Consider the following 16860-nt stretch of genomic DNA (forward strand, 5'->3'; position numbering starts at 1 on the left):
AACAACTTCCTCAAGACCTATTTGAGTTACCACAAGAGCAGTTTACATGCTGAGGCATTCAGATACATAACAAGTGGCCCCGCAAAAGGAGAAACAAAGAAAGTAACACTGCAGTATCTACCATGTGATTGGTACGCCACTGAAGTTCCGGGTAAACAAGGATGCTGGGAGAGGTCGCTGGTGACGATAACAGGAAAGGTGTATCTGGACAACAGCTGGGAGATAGGAGTGATTGGCAGCAACATGGTAACAAAGGAAACTATCTCAACTATCGAGGCACACAATCACCGATGTTGGACGACGTGGATCAAGTATGTACCAATGCTCACGTGGGTAGAAACAGATGAAGACCCAATAACAATACTACCGTTGACTGCACCCAAGGTATGCTACCAGCATAAAGGTGAGGTGGACGTAGGATATAACACCAACTGTGCAAGTGTGATGGAGTTACCTGAGGGGGGAGCAGGAACAGCAGTAATAATGGACCATTATTGGGCTTGTGGAGAAAAGGCATACCATACACTGCCTCCCCTGTGGAATGGTATATGCACGATGGTGCACGTCAATGTACCATCACTAGTGGTACCTAAGAAGCATGTCAATGTGGCGAACTTTCCCAAAATGGATGAAGGGGACAAAAGAAAAAAAAGGTCTGCACCACCTCAGGAGGAGCAAGGGAACAGGACCAGCAGCAATGATACTGTCCTAAATAGAAGAAAAAGACAAGGAGAGCCACTAACAGGAAATTACCTGTGGGGAAGGTCGGAAACGGCACTAACCTCAATACCGCCAGAACACAGACTATTCAGCAGAGCAGCAATGTTCTTCTCCTCAATAATACATCCGGGACTGCAGGCTTACGCAAACGCAAAATGGCTCCAAATAACTAGATGGGAACTAATGATGACCATCAATTCTACAGTAAATGGGTTCAACGCAATAAAAGAGGAGCTGCGAGCTATAAGGATGGTAGCACTACAGAACAGATATGTATTGGACCTTCTCACAGCAATGGAAGGAGGAGTTTGTGCAAAGATAGGACAATCATGCTGCACGTTCATACCTGCCAACGATGCTGACAATGGTACACTGACTGAAGCAGTTTCACAATTGGCCCAGATGCACTCCAAAATGATGGATGAAAGTAACAGTGTAAACAAGGATAAGAGCTGGTTCTCACTATTATGGTCATGGATGCCATCCTGGCTGTCAGATGGACTAAAAATAATAGTGGGGTGTACTATTTTGGCTGGAGCTACGCTGATCATAATTAGATTTTGGAAGGCCCGGAAGGCACGTACCACTGATGAGTTGCTCGAAATGGTGGGAATGCACCCCTTGATGCCAGCGGATGAAGGCCAACATACAGGTGTGATAATACAGGAGAGGGAGAAGCTGCGCACCCAAATCATCACCAACCATCTAGACCCACCATCAGTGAAGATCGAGAACCCAAGAAACCCCAGGAGCTACATAGGGAAATGGGTATACTGTACTCCTGGAGGAACCTGTGAATATATGTATTGGTCATTTGAAGATCATGTGAACCATTATGGACATCTAGGAGGAATAACTAAGATATGGCGAGTTAGAGGAGATAACGAGAAGGATATGTTTGTGGTCGACAAGTCGACCAGAGGGGGGACTGAAGTGGGAGAATGGAAGACCAGGCTCCCGTCCTTCACCTCTCGAGCTTGGCCTAAAGGTTCACGGCCCAAGCACCCACCACGAGAAGAGTTTGCCCATCTACCAGACGACCAGATACCCTGGTACAGGAACATACGGATGTGTCCATCTGCCTGCACAGCAGCCAGCCCCGCCCATGCCGATGCCTGCGGCATGGATCAACTGGACTAAAACTATACGTCGTTAGAGATGCCATGACGACATAGCCAACGGATAGCACACCTGTGCCAACATACACACTGGACACTCCCGCACCAATCTACATGAAGAATATACTCAAAGCTATAACGTAGGCGACAGACATACTCACAGACGTGCATCTTTATTGTTTTTACATAGGCTTTCAGAAATGCAGAAACGCAAGACGCATCATGAACTCATCTAAAAAGCTTGCTTACGCTTCTCCTACACTTAGGTGCCGTAATAAGAATTATAACAAAGACACGATACTGGCCATAAGACAATATGAGACTATAACCTAAAGCACCTACGCACCAAACGGACCACTTATGCACCAGGCCCAAGTAGGCCTCAAACAAGAGCTCCCATGGACATTAACAAAGCAAGAGTCAAGTTGCTGATCCTGCAGAAAGAGCCGGGTGGAACAACCAGCCAAGGTCGCAATGTTGCAAACCCACATTCCAAGAGCAAAGCATCAAAGGCACGATGTTGCAACCTCGCACTCCGCGCACCAACGTTAAAGTCACACCTGCAACTTAAACCAGACACACAGTGGAAAAGCAATATTAATTTTACAGAATTCTGCCTCAAACACGGTCCCTCCCCACGTGACCAAGCCGAACCTGGCGAGGTGCCAAACCCAGGAGAAAAGAGGCGTCTGGATCCCTCGCTAACGAGACACAGGCAGATACACTTGAAAGGCAATGGACATCTGCGACAGTGGGAGCGGTCAGCCGTCCAGCCATGAATAAATCCTCACATTGTCTGCACGTACCCATAATGAAACATTGTTGCAAATTGCAGGTACACCGAGAGCTGGGAACGGCGGTGGTCCCAGGCTGGGAGGCTCACGGGCGCACCAATCAGAACATGGGGCTCTTATCACTGACGACAGTAATATTAACCAATCCTCAGGAGTCTTCATGTAACAATTCTCATGTATCTAATTGTAGGGACAACCCAGATATATCACCTGACTACCCTTTGTCCACTAACATTGTTCTCTATATGTGTGCTATACTAACCCTACCACTCGAGCAACCAATTAAGAGTGGCGATAGGTTTTTTGTTAACTTTCTGAAGTGACGCAAGTAGCGCGTCATAATACAGTAAAAAGGGCCTGCGAGCCCCACGATTGTGTGTGTGTCAGGACGGACGCGTACGCTCCTTGACCCATCCCTGCCGTTTTGTCTAATAAACAGCAGAGTCACCTTGATCCTTGTGTGTGTCTCATACTCTATCTCATCTGGGATATATACGGGAGGAGTTGGGGCCTCCCTGCCTGGAGGTCTGCGGACGGTCCGGCCGACCCCGGCAGAAATTCCCCCCCGACAATAGGAAGACATTTGCGCTGTTTGGCCTGGTTCCTTTGAAAATTGTACAAGTAGACCCGGTCTCCTACTTGGTATTCTTTTCTAGTTGTCTTAAGGTCATAGTGGGTCTTCATTCTGTCTGCAGATCTTTCTAGATTCCGCTGAGCATAGGCAAAAGCATGTTGAAGGTGTTTTTTCAGATTTTCAACATACTCATTGTTTGTTTGTTTGTTTATTAATTTGATAATGCGCACCAAGCCCTTGGGCAGCTGAGCGCAACAGTACAAGAATTCTCAAAGCTTAGTTACAGTGCCTGTCACAGGCTAGTGCATACATATGACTTTTGTGTGGTGCAATAAATGAAACAGTACAGACATTTGTCATTCGTGGAAACAGGTGAATACAAAGTGAATACAATGTGACTACAGTAGGTGAAGCAATATAGACATTTGCGAATTGTGGAGCATGGAATGCTATAACTGATCAGACACAGGAAGAAGGGTCGGATTTGACATTACATAAATTAGAGAGTGCCTACTGCTAAGGCTATGGACCAACAGGTCCGGTGTGTAAGTCACAGTAGTGATGTTAGGTGCAGTGGTTATGTGTCATTGGAGCGAAGCCATTTGAGAGCGTTGATTCTAAATCTGACGTAAGGTATAGGATGTCTAAGGTTTATTGGGAGTGTATTCCATACTTGCGCGGCTTTGACTGGGAAGCTGGTTCCTCCAGCCGTGGTCAGTTTCAATCTAGGGATTTCAAGCAAGAACGTGTTGGCGGATCTCAAAGGTCGGGTTGTGGATTTCATGGAAATTTTTTCCAATAAGTAAGGAGGTGCTAGATTGTTTAGGCATTTGGAAGTAATAGATATAGTTTTGAGGAGGATTCTGTCCTTTATTTTTAGCCAATGAGCCTCTTTCCGGAATTTAGAGATATGCTCTCTAAATGGGATGTTCAACGCTGCTCTTAGGGCGTTGTTTTGCAATCTTTGGAGTTTGTCAGGGACATACTTGTTGGCTCCTGAGTACAGGGCATTGCAATAGTCTAGTCTAGACATGATAAGAGCATTAGCCAAGGTGATACAACTGACGCTGAACATGAATGGTCTGGCGACTCGGATTAATTTACAGGTGTAAGCTGTTGTGGAGGAGAGGGAGTTAACTTTTATTTTCAGGGCGAGAGAAGATTCCAGGTAGAATCCTAGACTACCTTGGGCATAGCCTTGATGATATTGTTATCAATATTGAAGGATACGTAGTTTGAGTCTAGTTTTTTTAGGTTGGAGTCAGATCCAAGGATCTCAGTTTTATCGTCGTTCAGGCAGTGTCTTGCCATCCATGCTTGAATGAGGATGAATATCTTTTTCACCAAGGCCAAATCCGCTTCATAGTTGCACGAAAGGGGTATGAGGATCTTGGTGTCGTCTGCATAATTAGTGTAGGTGATGCCGAGTCTGTCCAAATAGTGGCTTGGTGAAAATGTTGTACATGGTGGGTGAGACACAGGCTCCCTGTGGGACTCTGCATGTTATTTCGATAGGATCAGCACAGGTAGAAGTAGAGAAAACTCTAATAGTCCGGTTGGCTAGAAAGGATTGGACGCAGGCTATGGCATCTCCTGTGAAGTTGGCAGCGAGCCTGAAGTGGCTGCATAAAACTGCATGGTCCACCAGGTCAAAGGCTGCTGACAAGTCTAGTAGCAGTAGCAAAGCTGTTTTGCCACTATCCTTTAACACCTCAATTTTTGTCTTAAGGTCTAGCAAGGCTGTTTTGGTGCCATGGAGGGGGCAGAATCCCGATTATCGCGGGCTAGCAGATAATTAGCTTCCAGGTAGTCTTGTATTTGTAAATAGACTACTCTGTCAATCATTTTGACTAGGAAAGGAATGGTAGTGATGGGTCTATATTTAGTGGGGATGGATGGATCAAGGGTTTGTTTTCTGAGTAAGGGGAGGACCCAGGATTCTTTTAGGTTAGTGGGTACTGTGTTTGATTTAAAGGAGGAGTTTATGAGCTTTGAGGTAAAAGGGGCTAAGTCTCTGGCTGCATCCTTTATTAATTGCACTGGACAACTGTCACCCTTGCAGTTGGAGGGTTTCAGTGAGAGAATAACCTTTTCAGTATCAATGATTGATATGGTTTTGAAAATGAACGGCGGAATAGTATTGTGCTCAGTGGGCGGTGGTGTTTGTTGATCAGAGAGGGGCAAAGAGTCTTTTTTTTTTAGTTATTTTGAGTTGGAGGGAGGACATTTTATTAGATAGGGCATTTTGTATGTTAGTACACCATATGTTGTCCTTTGTGAGAGTGTCTACTTGTTATAGGGGGGATTCCATTTCCCAGAGGATGGAAAAGAGGTCCTTCGTGTTTGATTTAGCTTTGGTGATTCTGTCGTCAAATACGTTTTTTTTTGTGTTGATCTTATAGCATTTGGATAGTTGGTCTAATTTGGCTTTGTTGTTGTCGGTGGGCGAGTTGCGCCAGATGGCTTGCAACTTTCTTTTCTGCTTTCTTAGATCATTATGTTGGGGTGTGAACCAAGCATTCAAGTGTGCTTCCTGTTTACCTTTGCACAGTTTAGTTGGAGCAATGATGTCTAGTGCTGTGGTCATAGCTTTGTTAAAGGTGTCCACTAATGTGTCTGGGTCGATCTCAATCTCTAGGCCATTGATTGCGGGGCAGAGGAGCGGGACAAGTTTTTCTGCAGTAATATCTTTTTTACTTCTAGTAAGTAGGGGGGTATCATACTGATAGTTGTGGGGGTGAGGAGATCTAGTGTGGCGGTGAAGTTGATTAAGTAGGGGTCCGTCCAAGGTTGTGGGATGATGTTGGTGATGGCAATGTTACAGTTGAGTTCGGATACCCAGTCGAGGTTTTGCCTTTGGTGTGGGTAGGTGAGAGGACTTTATGGGTGAGCCCGTGGACATTAGGTAAGGCTGTTATTGAGTGGGCATGCTTGTTGTCAGGGTTATTAAGGCCGATGTTGAAATCGCCAATCAGCAAGGTTTGGGAAAGCTTTTGCGTATTGTTCGCTATAAAGCTGGAAAGGTCATCTTCGAAGGTTCCTTGTGGTCCTGGGGGCCTATAAATCAAATGGATGGTCAATGTGCGGTTATTGGATAATGGCAAATTAGCTGTGAGTATTTCACAGGATGAACAAGGGGGTGATGTGGCAAACCTAATAGGCAAGGTAGTTTTAGAGAAGATGGCTAGGCCACCACCTTTTGCATTAGGTCTTTCTACCCTGTCAGGTACAGCTAACATCAGAGTAGGTCCTGCCGACTCGTGGTGCCAGGTCTCTGTTATGTTCAAGCTGCCGTTACTTAGGATGTCCGAGATTTCAGTGGCATTCACTACCATGGATCAAGCGTTGATAAGTGACCCAGTTGATGTCAGGGTACTCTTAGGGATGGGAATGTGTGAAGGTTTAATTTGGTGTCTATTTTGGCTCGGGAACTTCTTTGTGTGAAGTTGGGCAGGTGCCGGTTTTGGGATGTCTGTCTTGGTTGCCTGTGCGCACTTTGTTCGGCAGTCATGGCTGGAGAGAAGTCCAGTGGAATTATTTATACTATTTCTTTCTCATGAGTTGTGGAGGCATGTATCAAGGTCTGCTCTTGGGTTCTGTAGAGCAGATGCTGGGGAAGCACCATCCTTCGTCCAGTCGTTAGCTCAAATGGCGACATTTTAGTTGCAGAAGAAGGGGTAGATCTAATGGCCATCAGGACAAGAGGTAATCGAATGTCCCAACTTGGCCCAGAATCTGCCACAAACTTTTTAGATATGCTCACAATTGTCTGGGTGTATCTCTCAACTCCACCACTAGAGGTTTGCCGATAGGCAATGTGTAGTTTCCTTTTGACCCCAAGTATCTCCCACATCTTTGTCATCACTTCGCAAGTGAAGTGACTACCTCAGTCTGACTCGATCCTTTGGGGTAGTCCAAAACGCGAGAAGATGTGGTTGATCTTCAGGGCAGCTGCTGTTTCTACCTTGCAGTTTGGGTCCGGGAGACATTCCACCCATTTAGTGAACAAGCATGTCACGGTCAACATGTACTTGTTCCCTCTAGAGGAGCGAATCATGGGTTCGATAAAATCGACTTGTAAATCTGACCAAGGCAGTGTCATCCCCCTCTTTTGGAGAGGCGCACGGTGTGTGAGGGATGCTGGCTGAAATTGCGCGCACACAAGACACCCGTTCAAGTATTGGTCGAGGTCCTGCCCCATGTGTGGACAGAATGCAACCTCTCTTAAGATTTCAAGTGTTGTATGAAACCCCTGATGACCGGCTGTGGCCGCATCATGGATGTGACTTAGCATCAGGCTGCGGAATGAGGTAGGGACCACCCACTGGTCATGGCCAGCTAGGGATCTCCTTACCAACAAACCATCTTGGATTCAGAACATTTTTGGACATTTCATCAACACTCTGAGGTCCTCTTTCCCCATGTAAGTTCTGAGGGTCCTCAACTTGTTGATAAAAACGTACCAATTATTGGATCCCCTTTTTTGTCGTAATCAAATCAGCTTCTGGGGCCTCCTTACTCCATTGTGCATTTGAGAGTTCATTGTGAGCATTTGTCTGGGACCTAGTGATAGCATTGACCTGGATTTCCGCCAACAGGGACTCGATCTCAAGTAGATCGCCTTGGATGGCTCCGGTTTTGGCCAGCTGATCAGCTAGGTCATTTCCAGTTTTGTCTGGTCCCTCTACTTTAGAATGACCCTTGATCTTTTTCCAGTAGATGGTCATCCCATTCGAGATGATCAGATCATCAATATTTTGGATTAATTTCCCATGTTTCAATCGTTTGTTATTAGCACATAGCATGCTTCTGGTTTTCCAGTTAACCAGGTGCTCCACGAACCGTTCCGTACATAATCCAAATCTGTGATTATGACCAGTTTGTGGAGTTGGTGTTGGACAGCAGTGAGGATGGCTTCATGCACAGCCATCTACTCTGCCACTTGACTATTTCGGGGACTGATTTTGCACCCAGCGGAGGGTTCTGGGGCATCATTCACCCATGCATTCCCTACGCCGGCCACAAGTGTTTTTCCCCTTGGTTGTCAACATGGTAAGAGCACCCCTCCACATAGACATTGGGCATTCCCTCACACTGGTCTTCTTCAAAGACTTTGTGTGGGGAATTAAGGTATGCCTCCATGTTGTCCTTGATTTTAAGACTTTCGTCCTCGAGACAGTTTTCTCTGGCACAATCATGCAAGTCAGCCAGACCTTGCGCGAGGGGACTCTTCTTGTTTTGGCCATATCTGACCTCTACAGGAAAGTCTTGCATTGACAGAATCCAGGAAGTAATTCGGGAATTACTCACATTTCCGGCCCGGATTCTGTCACTTTGGAGATATTGCAGAGGCTGGTGTGGAGTCTCCACCATGATGTGTTCCCCCTGGATAAACGGCGGTAATTCTTCAATGCCCACACCGTTGCCAGGAGTGCCTTCTCACAGTCGTTACATTTTTTCACCACAGAGGATAAAGTTTTACTCGCATAGGAGATTACTTTATTGACCTTGTCATGCTTTTGATATAATACTGCAGTCAAGCATGTATTTGAGAAGCCTGTCTCCAAGAAGAACTGTTTTTGACAGGGTAAGCTAGGCAAGGCGCTTGTGAGAGGCTTCTTTTGAGTTGTCTTACTGCCTTGGCTTGTTCTGCACCGTCCTCCCACTTGACACCCCCTTCAAAAGATGAATCAGGAGCTAGTGATTTCTGCGTAGTCCTCAATGAACTTTCTACTGTAATTAGTTAGTCCAAGGAGGCGCCTTAGTTCCCGCAGAGTTGTGGGGTCTTTTAATTTCTGGAGTGCTTCCACTTTCTTTTCCTGGGGACAGAGACCCTGAGGAGTAATCTCATGCCCCATGTAATTGACACGATTCTGCACCACTGTGCCTTTTGAAAGGGGAGTTGTGCTCCAGCAGCCCTCAACTGTCTGAGAACATAACGGATCTCCACTATGTGTTCCTCCACAGTTGAACTTTCGACTGGAACATCATCTACGTAGGCCAGGTACCCCTTTCACCCAGGTCAGGCATGGCCTTGAGTAGAAAAATGTTAAATTCATTGCCGGAGTTGATTTATCCGAAGGGAGTTTGGGTCCATATGTACTGCTGCCACCCGAAGGTAAAGGCCAGCTTGTATTGGTCCTCCCTACTGACAGGTACAGTCCAGTACCCATTGGTCAGGTCAATGGCAGTGAATATCTTTGACCCCTGGATCTGGGCCAGCCCTCGGTCAATGTAGGGAAGAAGCCATCAGGAAGTATGGACCCATTTTTTGAGCTCTCTTAGGTCGGCGCAGAGTCTCCACTGGCCGTTTGGCTTCAAAATCCCCAGCACCGGATTATTGAAGGTGCTGTGGACTGGACGAATTATCTCACGGGACTCAAGGTTCTTAATTATTTCAGTAAGGGACCACATTGATGCGAGAGGCAAGCGATATTGCTTCACAAACACTGGAGTCATGCCAAGGTCTGTGGGAATTGTTGTTGCGTGGATGTCGGTGCGACCACAGTCATATGAGTCCACCGCAAAGAGATCTTGAAAATCTAAGAAAACTTGTTTCAATTTTTGTTACTGCTCCAGAGTCTCACAGGCATCAGCTAGGTTGACTCTCTCTTCAACCATCTGCCTGAAGCCTGGAAGGACTTCCGGTTTTGCTATCTCAGCGGCCTCCTCCAGCTGGGTGGAGAAGTCCCTGGTCAAAGGGCTGATTTGGACTGATGGCTTCACGTGGGGAAGGCAGTCCTCACAGACTTGGAAGATCACCTCATCCATCCTGAAGTCACAGATCACATCTTCCTTACCATGAGGGCAGGAAGTGTACACCAGGAAATTCCCCCCATGCCAGGTGAAGATCCTGTCTGGTGTTGCATCATCGTCACTATCACTGTCAAAACAGTCCTTGGGGATTGGTCCTAACAGTTCATTACCCATTCCAATAATGGTACCTGCGGCTAGAGTGCTACTTTTTAAGTCGCTGTTATCCACCTCTATTGGAATGGTGTCATGTTCTATGTTGACTAGTGGTTTTTGGTTTACCCCCAACCCTTGCTGTTGGAAATGAGCATTCAGCTGAACATAGGCGTCAGGGTTTTTTAGTTTCTGTCCTCTTTTAACTTTTACTTCCAGTGAGAATTGTCGGGTCCGTTCTGGGATGGTGACTTCCTCTGCAATCTGAATTTCAACTGCAAAAGGCAGCAGTTGAGCTGACCTAAATGCTTTCTCTGGGTCATCAAAGCCCATAGGATTACCTGCAATTGGGGACCAAGCTTTGAAGTTTATTAGGTGCAAACTAATGGCAAAGCGATTGAGAATGTCACTGCCTAAGTAAAATGCAGGAGGGACATCTCGCACGACCCAACAATTATGGACTATGCTCTTGTTGCCTATGGACATTTTGAGCATACACCTGCTAGGCAGGAGATGTTTGGAATTGGGTGTTTCCAGATCCATTTCCCATTTGTCTATCAGTTTAAATGTGGGAATGGCTGGATCATTTGTGAGTTTGCGGAACATGGCCTCGCTGATGAAGCTCTTACCAATATTCACACACACTTCCCTTCCTTTAACTGTATAAGGATGAACAACTGCTCTCCAATTTTCTGAATATCAGCCAGGCTCTGAACTGATTTCTTATCTTTCTGGACTATAGGAGTGGATTTTCTGATTGTGAATTTGTAAAGAATTTCAGAGTGTTTCCTTCCAGTGTGGAAAGCCACCTTAGGCTGGAAGGAAGGTTGATTTTCAGAAATAGAGAGGACCCCCCATCACCAGTTTGTTGTCCTACTGCAATGACTGTCACGTCTGGGATTTGATTATTCTGGAAGTGAAATTCTATTTGTCAGGTTTTCGTTCAACAATGTGGCATGTGCTGTTTAAACTAACATGGTTGACACTATGTTTCAATTTTATTGGTCGGGTAGTCTGGGTCCAGAGGACCTTGTTCGCACAATCTATGAGGGGTGACAACCTTCGCAAGGTATCATTCCCTAATAAAAAAGGAGTGCCCTCTGGAGTCACAACTGTGACCAGGTGCTTCACCTTGCGTCGCCAATTTTAATATTGAAATCTGCAGTCCCCTCGACGGGAATTTCCTTCCCGTCGAAGTTCTGAAGTTGTCCAGGAAGAGGGGCGAGAGGAATTTGGTTTTTCTCCCTCCTTCCTGAATTCAGTTGATCAAAGGCCCTTTTTGACAGAAAGGTAGCTTGGGATCCAGTGTCCACCAGTATCAAAATTGTACACTGCCCCTGTATGCGGACCGGGGCATAGAACCTTCCCTCCTTCTCCTCAAGAGGGCAAAGATAATGTACATTTTTGGACAACTGGTGGGTTAGTTTCTTGTTTTTGGACAATGACATGAAGGTGATTTGGGCAGGATTCTGTTTGGAGTCTTGGGAATCTGAAATAAAAAGGTGACAGCTAGATATGGGGGAAGTTTTGGGTTCCCCTGGTTTTGGTTCTGTGCTGCCCCACCTTTTTGAAGCCAGTCACCAGGATGGGTTTGAACCAGGGTATTTTTGTGCGGGTGATTCTAGGGTTTGATGATGGGTGGTGCTAACTCAGTCCCCACATCTACTCAGTCTGGATTTGTATCCTTTGGGACCCATTTTTCTTTGGGAGGATTTCCCCCATCTCTGAAGAAGATCCTTTTCCCAGGATCCTCTGAGGATCCATCTCCATTAAAATGGAAGATTTGTACCTCCTCCTCAAAATGGGTCTTTTTGGGCTCTTTATTTCTCCTACCCCCCTCTGCTCCTTGGGTTGCAGACTTTCTCAGGGGAAGGAGATTTTGGTTCCGGTTCCTGGGTTTCCAGGGGCTTTTTACAAGTGGGGAAGGAAGCTTCCTCCAAGGCTTTACACCCCCTTCCCCTTGTGCCTCCTCCCTGGGAACCGGTGGATTGTCGGGGTTCTTCCCTCGTCATTGCTCTGGAGCACCAGGTCCTGGATTTGAGGCATCTGTGCCATCGCACTCATCTGAGGGTTCTGTTGAGCTCTCAGCATGTGACCCAGATCCTGTGCCATGTCTGGACCTGGTGCGCTAGGTGGGACACCCGCTCTGGCTGGTACGGTGTCCTCATGTCTCCCCTGGGCTGATCCCGGGAAGGGTAGCTATCCCTTCTCCCAAAATATCCTGGGTTAGTGAAGTTTGGTACCCCTCCACCCTTGGCCTCCCCTCTCCCATGTTTGGTTAGTCTGGGCTCAGGAATGTGGGGAAAGAAGGATGGAGTGTTTTGGGGGTTAACGTTTTGCTGGTACCTCAGGAAGAAATTCTGTCCAGTATTTGGGGGATTACTGCCCTCCTGGGGGAAGTGAAGAGGGACGTTCCCTGGGTTAGCTGCTGTTTGGTTGGATCACCCCCCCTTGAGCTGGAGGAGTCCACACTTAAGCCAGAATGAGTCTAGTCCCTTTGTAGCGGGGGCTGATGTAGTCAGGGGAGTAAGGGGTCCCATTTGTGGGACTACCTCTCTGGCTCCCTGTTTGTGATTGGCCCGAGGGCCTTCTGGGTTTGGTGTTGTTTTGATTCTGTGTGGGCAGGTTTTTAGGCCCCCCCATCTCTAAATCTAAAATGGGGGCAACCTTCACCTCTGCCACTTTAGCAGCAGCAGGGGTGTTGGTTGTTTTAAGGCTTTTGGGATTATTTTTATTTTCCACTGACTTTTTCACCTCATAAATGCATGTGGCTTGTTCAAGGACTCAGTCTAGTGATCTTTTCCCGTGAAAGTCCCTCACTAGCTGGGTCATGATGTACTTAGGGAGAGCATGGAAGAAAGTATTTACAAACTCTTTGCTGTCAGTGCTCACCCTTTTAGTGGTCTGCGCAAAGGCACATTTCAACTCTTGAACAAATTCTTGTGAGGCCTGATCTTCCACACATTGCAAGTTATAGACTGCCTTACAAGCCTCCTGAGGATTCCTGTGCTCAGAATAATGTTTCAAGATTGCTGTCCTATAGGTGGACCATCTGGAATGATTCTGATCCTCCAGCCCCACAAAGAAGCTGGAGTACTCGGGAGAGAAGGTCTACTTTACATATTGAATACAGCTTTGGCTGTCCTTCAAATGGAAAGTCTCCATCATTTTTTCAAAGAGCTCCAGGTGCTCCCAAACCGAATATTTCGCATTCTTATGATAGGGCATGATGATGTTCCTAATGGCCTTTATTTGTTTAGGGGATTCTTGAGCAAGGCCCTCTAGACCTTGTTGGCTTTTTTGGGTCGGGTGACCCTGCTTCACTCATCCTCTGACTCAGAGGCACTGCTACCAGAGGTGCCTGTCTGGTCTTCTAGGCTCTCCCCGATTCTGCAAGCTTGGAATGGCTGGCAGAATGTGGGGGCCTAGTGTCTTGAGTCCTGTGGCGCTCAGAAGAGTCTTCTGATTCTTCCTTGCTCCCAGGATTTGCTGAGTACCCCCCACACTGCCCTAGCGGTGAAGAGGTTTTCAGAATGCCCGTAGTGGGCCTACTCTCATGGAGTTCCCCACTAAATTTTATACTCTGGTCTCTGGGTAAATTGTATTTTTGAGGATCCATTTCTCTGACCCTCCCCTCATTGGAGTCTCCCTGATCAGAAAATATGGTCCTAGCACTTGGGAACCCATACCCAGATGCCCGCCCATCCATTCCTTGGAGGTGCTGATCTATGAGCCCCATATTCCTCATTGGATTGAAGTCTGTCAACCCCGTGGCCCTTGGCTCATGTGCATCAGTGGACATGGGGGTGGCAGAGTCCATGGAGTGGAAGAGATGAAGGCCTCTGGTACTAGGGTTCTAGGGTACTAGGGTTCCTGAGGTTTCCCTTTCCCAGCAGACCTCATCTCTCTCAGCCCCTGCACCCCGTTGCCATTCAAGATCCTGACCTTTTTGTTCTTCTATCAAGGACTTGCTAGTCTCTATTAGTTGTTCCTGCATAGCTACCTGTCTGTGGAGCCTGTCATTTTTCTCACAGGAGCCTCATTGTCTCTCTGTGCTTCCAGTGCCATTTGAGAGTACTGGGCCAGTTTTTGCTGCAGGAGGGTTACCTCCTGAGTGCTGTCCTTGCTGACCTGGTCACTCTTTGCCAGAGCATCTTCCATCCTCCTGGTGTGCTCTAACAGTTTTGTGTAATCTTTTTGGAGTTCACCCAGTCCCTGAAGGGCCAGGTAATTTTCTTCCATCTCTTTTAAATAACTGACCTCCTGGCCTAAGGTGTCCTTTTCCTGAATAAGAGCACCTCTCTGTGCAGCCAGGTCGTCCCTTTGTTTTTGGAGTGCACCAGCTTTCAGGCGCTCCTCATCGAATTCTGTCTGGGTGTCAAGGTCTTTGAGAATTAATGTATTATTTTCTTCTTTTTCTTGGTCTTGACGGTTTTGCAGGATGACTACCTGCACTGCGCAGGCCCTATTAAAATGTATTTGCTGTCCCAGCTTTTTCTGGCTCTGCAGTAGAGAGTCCAAACTTTCTTGGCACTCTTTCTGCAGGGCAAGTACTTTGGTGTCCTGCTCTACCTTATCCCTCTGCAGGATATCCATATATCCATATATCCATATCTTCTTTTATTTTTATCAAGTACTGCCTGGTTTCATTTTCTGATTCATGGCTCTTTTGTAGCCTTTGCTCTGCTGAGTCCAGATCAGTGTGGGCTTTTTCTAATGATTGTAGTTGCTTGTTTGCCATATCTAGGTTTTCAGCATATTTGTCGTGTATTGCTCCAATGTGGATTTACAGATATGCCATGTGTAATGGACCCTGATCCCGCCATATGTCTAACCCTGTGGCAGTGGCCTGTTCTTTAATTTCCTCCAACCAAACATTCTGATCCTGCTCTGTCCAGTCACCCCTGACAAATAATTTGTGCAGTAGGTTTTCCCTTGCCACATTAATTTCTACTAGGGTCGCCATTCCGGAAATATTAATTTCCTTTCTGACTTATAGAAGTTATTTTATTTTTGCAAACAGACCAATTCCTTAGAGCATTCCTATTGAAGGGTGTTTTTCACAGTGTAGCACAGTATGATAGCCCAACAGGGTTTATGTACCCCGTAAGTTAGCACGCTGTATTAGACTGTCACAAGTGGTATGTCTAATTCAGAAATCCCGGACGAGCCCCCAATCTTGTAAGTGATTTAAATCCAGCACTTCACCTAAGTCAATGCCTAGCGTGGGATTCACAACAGAAACCCTTAATTATTTATTTGTGTCTATAAGTTCTTTTATTCTGAATGATGTACCACTTACATCACACCCCTCTCTTTGAACCCCACCGGTCACACTGAACCATGAAGCAGGCTGGTTTGCAAAGTTAACATATTTATTTGTGTATTGCACAATATATATCACACTATTTTAATGGGTATACAATAATCACCAATGGGGTGATGTCACACTAAACAATCTTTTTAATCACAAGGAGCAATGATGGGAAAAATAATGCAGCACAGAAATACTACTTTTGTGTGTGTTCAATCAAATGGCAATGTGATTATTATTTCCCCTGCACACCCCTCAATCCTCCAATATGCAATATGAAGAGATAGAAGGAGAGAGAACAGGTTTCAGGAATGCAGAATTCAACAAAATATATCAATTCCAATATCCCCCCAGAAAAAACCAGAGAATACAGTATTGATTGACAAACTTGTCAAAAATGGCTTTAAAGTGGGCTTTGAATGGAATGGGTAAAACACTGAACATGGTTTAAATCACTCCAAAGTGTTGAAATTCTAATGGTAGCCTCTTTGTATGGTTGTAGACGAACACTACCAATTATTTCAGAGTAATAAGCAAGTTGAAAACTTAATTTTGAGGTCGGGTGCAATGAAAAGCTATTTTACACGTGATAGATTTTGCCAAAATGAAAAATCTGCAGCAAACTTTTCCGCGCACGGAATCGCGATTGCAGAACAACTATAAGGGGTTGAGATGCCGTTTTGGGTTCTTTAGAAAGCTTAGGATGTTAGCTACAAGTAGACAGCATAAAGTATGAAGAAGTTATGGACGTTTTCGTGGAGGTCGTTTTTTTTTTCAGATAGAGGCAAAATGAAAAACAAGATGCGCTTTTAAAATACAAACCAGGTTCCTTACACTAGGGATGGACTATGAAGAAACAAACTACATGACAGCACAACCACCTGACCAGGATGTCTCTGATCAGGTTTTGCCCGCCGAGACGCTTGCCTTCTTCAGATGAATATATCAGCGCAAAGATGATTTTAACAATATTTTTACAGAAGGACTATAGGATAAGAGAGAGAGTTCAGGCAAGACAAAAAGGATTTCTAGCAATACAGTTCTGGATATAAGATAGATTGGACTTGGATAGGATGACTATGGAGAGTACATAGGCTAGTGACAATCCTATACTATGGATACTCACTACCAATGTTTTGAATGGAACCGTCAGGGATCTGGTTCTGGTCAGGGATTTCTGGGATTCTGCTGGGCACACTGGAGTGGTCTGGTTCTGCGATCAGCAAGGCGCTCTGGACACTGCACAGCAGGACTGGACAGCAAGGTGCTCGGGTCTACACTGCACAGCACAACTGGACAGGATCTGCAATGGCCCTCTGGCTCTCTGCACTGCACAGCACGGCACCAGACGGTGTTTAATCTGCCCTTCTGGTTATGAAGATAATTCTTTGGCAGGCAAGCAGTTATAGCACAGCCTGGCTGCTTCTTTGGTTT

The sequence above is a fragment of the Ambystoma mexicanum genome, chromosome 6p (assembly GCF_040938575.1).
Source record: "Ambystoma mexicanum isolate Mex_15411 chromosome 6p, UKY_AmexF1_1, whole genome shotgun sequence".
NCBI classification, from domain to species: Eukaryota; Metazoa; Chordata; class Amphibia; order Caudata; family Ambystomatidae; genus Ambystoma; species Ambystoma mexicanum.